The following is a 6,000-nucleotide window of genomic DNA, read 5'->3' as shown; positions in this document are numbered from 1 at the left end:
CTAAGGATTGGGGGAAAGTATGGTTCGCAATTATTGGGGCGGCTGTAGAAAATGTTTGCAGACCAAAATACCTTCTGAAATGATTCCAAATTCTCAAGGACGATTTAACAATTGCATTCTTAGTGTAGGGACCAGTAGGGCTCTTAATAGGAGAGTAAGCTAATGCTGAGAGTGACACTGGTCCACAGGAAGCAGCTTCCATTTTAAGCCAGACGGGTGGGGAGCTGTGTGAGCCAAAATGTAGCCAGAAATGTATTATTCTAATATTGGCTGCCCAGTAATAAAATCCAAAATTTGGTAGTGCCTTTCCTCCCAGGGCCCTTGGCTTCTGCAAGAACTGCTTCCGTATCCTTGGCGTTTTCCCACCCCAAATGACACCTAGAATCATGGCATCAATTTTACGAAAAAAAGGTAAATGGAAGAAAAATGGGTATGCACTGAAATAAATATAAGAATTTAGGGAGGATGTTCATCTTGACAGAGTTAATTCGGGCAGCCAAAGACAGATTCAACACTGACCATCTGTCAAAATGTTTTTGCACACCGGTTAGAAGTGGGTCAAAGTTAGCTTTATAAAGGTCCTTGAATTTAGCAGTCACCTGAACTCCCAGGTAGTTAAAGCTATGTTTTGCAGTTTTAAATGACAAGGTATGTAGTGGGTATTTATGTGCAGCCTTATTCAAGGGAAATAACTCGCTTTCAATTCAATTTATAGCCAGAGATGACACCGAATGAGTTAAGAACAGAGAGAATCACAGGGACAGAGACTGAGACGTTGGAGACATAAAGAAGAAGATCGTCGGCATAAAGAGAGACTCTTTGTTCCACTCCGTTTCTGACGATACCTGTGATGCAGGGGTCACTCTGAAGCGCAATGGAGAGGGGCTCGATAACTAAGGCAAAGAGTAGGGGGCTCAACAGACACCCCTGACGGGTGGAGCGATGGAGGGGAAAATATTCGGATTGGGTGTTATTTGTCCTCACTGAAGCTAGGGGGGATGAATATAATAGCTTCACCCACGAGATGAAGCCACCACCAAAGCCAAATTTCTTCAACGTATAGAAAAGATATCCCCACTCCAAGTGATCAAAGGCCTTTTCCGCATCCAAGGAAATCACAGCCTCCGGTACAGAGGTCATGGAGGAGTGGTAGATTGTGTTAAAAAGTCACCTCAGGTTAAAAAAAAGAGTGCCTATTCCTAATAAATCCAGTCTGGTCGGGGGAGATAACAGTTGGTAACACAGCTTCCAAGCGTAGGGCAAGCATTTTGGATAACAATTTAAAATCCACATTTAACAAGCTAATTGGTCGGTAAGAGGAACAAGTAAGGGGATCCTTATCCTTTTTTAGAATAAGGGAGATAGAAGCTTGATTAAGTGTTGGGAGCAAACTAAGAGATTGAAATGACTCGTTATACATATCTATCAAAACAGTGGCTAATTTATGTTGAAATTTCTTGTAAAAGTCTATCGGGTACCCGTATGGGCCTGGGCATTTGCCACCCTGCATAGCTGTAATGGCTGCAGTGAGCTCAATATTACTCATTGGGCTCTCCAGCCGTTGGGCCATGTCCGGATGGACTAAAGGAACTTGGAGTGACTCAACAAAGGTGAAGAAGTCGTGTGTGTCAGCATTGGATTCAGATGTATATAGAGAAACGTAATAATCTTTGAATTCATCATTGATTTTTTTGTTGTCAATTGGAGTACCAGAAGGTGTCTGAATTTGGGGGATTTGGTGGGAGGATGCAGTTTGTCGTAATTGATGTGCCAATAACTTGCCAGCTTTGTCTCCCTGTTCATAATAATTACTTCTGGATTTAAGCAGTAATTCAGCGGTATGGTCCGTAGTCAGTGTGTCAAACTCTGATTGTAAAGAGAGGCGCTCTCTATACACATCTGGAGTCGGTGAGATGGAGTATAGGTCATCCAGCTGAGCAATACGCCTCATTAAGTTGGTCACTTTTTCCCTCCTTTGTTTATTCTCATGATTTACATACGAGATTATCTGCCCTCTAATGTACGCTTTTAATGTCTCCAAGAGCAACGATGCTGAGATGTCAGGGGTCTTATTTATACTTAAAAAATATCAATTTGGTCAGAAATCATCCCCACAAAGTTTTCATCTGAAAGCAAACGCGTGTTGAAACGCCAGGGGGTACGTAAATGCACGTGACCTCCACATTGAATACTCACAGTGACAGGAGCGTGGTCAGAAATGACAATAGGCTCATATGAACACGAGCTCACTGAGGGGAGAATTCTGTTATCTATCAAAAAATAGTCTCTACGACTGAATGAGTGGTGTATGGGAGAGAACAAATAAATATCTATCTTTAATACTGTGCATATATCATCAAATGTCAAAGTCTGAAAATACAGCCGTTAAGCTTTCGCGCAATCGTTACCCTTAATGTCCTCGTTATCGGTCCAAACTTTAATACTGTTTGTGACAAAACCTGCATGAAGAAACGTGTGTTTGCCTATTACACTTTCGTCTTCAGATTGTATCTCGAGGGGGGCATCCTGCTCCAAATACAGGTCCTCGCCACTCTGGGGGAAACTGGCTGTTTCCTGAGGGAAATGTCAGACAGCTACGTGTTTTATATGAATATTATATATAATCTTCACCTTTATCACTAAGGGTTGTTTGGATATAATATATAGTTCTGTTAAATCTTATTATATACGTCTTGTATATCGGAGCTGTCCCAGAGTGCCCTAATGCCTGCAGTTTTGGAAGGTATTATTAAAATATGTAGTTATAGATCAGGGTTCCCTACACTATGCAAGAACAGGCCGAAATTATAATTCAATTTGCAGCAATTCACCAGCGTCTGAGAAGTTTTTTGCTTTTTCTCCGCCAGTCATCAGGATTCGGCGTAAAGAACAACTGCCAGGGTCATTAACATGCTGATCAGCATTCATAGGGTGCTTTGCATTGACTATTTATGGTTAAAAATGGGCGTGTACAGGGCGGGATAAGAGGCACGTATGCACGCACGTAGGTAATCTGGGATTTATAAAGGGAACATTGCTTACAAAACAGACATTTGGGCTTTTGGGTGTATATACACTTTTAGTAAACTATCCTATGCACAGTTTTATAAATGAGACCCCTGGACAGAGGCACCTGCTGCTGCTGAATGTGGACCCATGAAGGGTGATGGTAAGCAAAACCTAGAGACAGTGACTGTGGAACAGTTTCCTTGGGAGAGAGGGTGGATGCTGGGAGTCCTTTGCCAAACTTGTGGGGAAAGACAGGGCAAGGCTCGGAGGAGGGCTGCAGCCATGATGCAATGTTTTAACATCCAGGCCGAGAGAGTGTATTCATTCAGTCAGCCTGGGTCATCCACACAGAGACTGCTTTCATCAAGAACAGCCATGTTTGAAACATGAGACCTAAAATATGTATTTATATGTTAGAATCATTTTGTTTTGGTAGTTGTTTTTTACACAGTTCCCATGTGGGGTTATGTTTGTGGGAATGAGCCCCATATTATACTTCTTAGGTTCACTACAATACTATATCATGTTATATTGATGTATACTATATGATACTATATTAGTACTACACTACTGCACCTTAAACTATGTCTCATTCCCTCACTATATCATAATGTACATATTACACTTTATTATGTGATGACTCTAGCACTATATTCTATTATATTAATACAGACAAACACTTGAGTTACACTCTATCAGTCAGGTGTCCACTGTTTATATAGACCCGTTGACTCTGCTGCTACTAATCACAGCACTGTCGCTTTATCATGTCATTTGTCTCCAAATACTCTCATATTAATATCTGTCATTTTCTATACTTATCTGCATTTATTCCTGTTGTACTGGTTTTCCCACTGGGGACCAATAAAAGTGTGTCTTATCTTCCCGGTGGTTCAGTTTTCTTTGTCTGTCATCTTTTCGTATGGAAGATATGACATGCTGTCAGTGACAAAAAGAAATCACTGGATGTCATTTCAGATTCTGGCCGAGCACTTCAAAACTGTCTGGCCCTGTTTGTGTTCTATGGACGTGTACAATGCTTTATCATCCATAGTGCCTAGGTTTTCCCATTGCTTGATCTTGTTGAGCACATAAGTGGTGTCCTGAACATAAGCAGAACGGGACGGTTAGAATGATTTAATCAAATAGTCAAAATACTTTGACACTGGTTCAGTAAGGCTGTCATCACCTGACATCACAGGTCTACCTGGGGGGGGGGGGGTTGTATTTTAGGAAGCATTTAGAAAGATTCACACATTTGTGGATTTTCATTATAAAGGAATCTCAGTTCAGCTTCAGAAATCCAACCATTTTATTTTGCCTCTGTGTATTTATTTTCATCCCATTTTAAGAGACTCGGTTGGATTATATATCAGAGGTTGGTAAGACTACTAGCCAGTCAGAAGCAGAGTTTGAGGGTGTGCCCTGACAGTAGCTAGGTAAGGGCTACTAGCCATTCAGAAGCAGAGTATGAGGGCATGCCATGACAGTACCTAGGTAAGGACTACTAGCCAGTCAGAAGCAGAGTATGAGGGTGTACCATGCTAGCAGCTAGGCGAGCATTATAACGTTTGTCTCTGAAGTAAAGGCTGGACTACAATAGAGCTGTTTGGAGCAGTTTGTGAACAGTGTTTTCTGTTGGAGATGGTAAGACCCTTTGGGGGGGACTTTGGGCTTTTTCACGTTGTAAACCTATAACATACAACACAATAAAGGAAAGGGAAAAGCAAAAAAGCATAATATGAGCACTTTAAATAAGTTCTCAATATCAAAATTCACTTTCTTTTGCAAATGTATTTAATGCAGCACTTTGGATTAAGGAACAAGGGTGGGTTTTGATTTAAACTGTAATTCAAGGTTAAGAGAGTCAGGTTGACTTTGAAGCTTGTAAATGCTCTGGGATTTTGCGTGTACCCTGCCTTGAGGTGTATATTTCTGTAGAAGCAAAACAGGTCAATCTTTGTATCAGATACCTCAGCAGAGGAGGTAGGTAGGGGCAAAAGATAATCCTTTTGATGTTGATCAGGGTCTATTTTTGGTTCTGCTCCATGTGTATCATAGTTCCTGATTTCACTACATTGTACTGTCAATTGTATGTGAGAAATTAGAAGGTAAGTTTCGTGGTATGCTCTCCTCCATAAGCTGGGAATTCTGCATCTTTGCAAAAGCATGGCAATTGCAAATCAGTCACATCACAGTTTTTTTGGGGCATTTTTGGCCTTTATGCCGTTGCGGATTGAAGGCGTTTAGTGTTGCTGTGAAAACAATTCATAGGTCAAAACATTAGCCACACACTTTGAGAGACACTTTTCATTCTAACTAATGTTTATTCAGCTTATCAGACACAGATAAAGGCCTATAAAACTAATGCTGTCAGTCTCAGCCACCTGAGTGTTTGTGTGTGTGTGTGTGTGCTACATTTGCTTGTATGACTATATTCACTATACAAATAAAGTGTGATTGATTAAGTGAGGTGTAAAGACGCAGATGGATGTCCCATGTCTGTCCTCTGTAGTTCTTGTAGCAGATCGTTTAAAGGAATTCTTCTTTATGGAAACTTAATTCCAGTCCCGCTTCAGAACTAAAAACCTTGGTCATGAAGCAACCGGGACAGGAGAATCTGTCTCTCTCCCAAGTGAACTAAAATGTGATGTAATGGGAGTTTTGGGAGTGGTGACATCAGAGGAATTCTGGGAGAGTGAGTCTGAGGCAGAATAAGCAATCCTGTGTTTGCTTCTATTACAGCTGTCCTCCAGGCAAATCCCTCTAATATGGTTTATCTACAAACAGGGAAATGTACAGTCCCATTGAGGACATTAGTCACTACTTGTGACTGATCCTGAGTCTGTGGGTGTGAGACAATGTGGTGATGAATGAATGACACAGAGCCTGAAAAGGCTCATTATTTCATGGCATGTTTATACCATGACTGGCGTGTGAGGCTGGAAATGAGGATTTAATGCCCCCTAACCTGAGTGTTGCCTCATATAG

Source organism: Perca fluviatilis, chromosome 19 (assembly GCF_010015445.1).
Source record: "Perca fluviatilis chromosome 19, GENO_Pfluv_1.0, whole genome shotgun sequence".
In the NCBI taxonomy this organism is placed as follows: domain Eukaryota; kingdom Metazoa; phylum Chordata; class Actinopteri; order Perciformes; family Percidae; genus Perca; species Perca fluviatilis.
Note: the sequence above shows the minus strand (reverse complement) of the source record.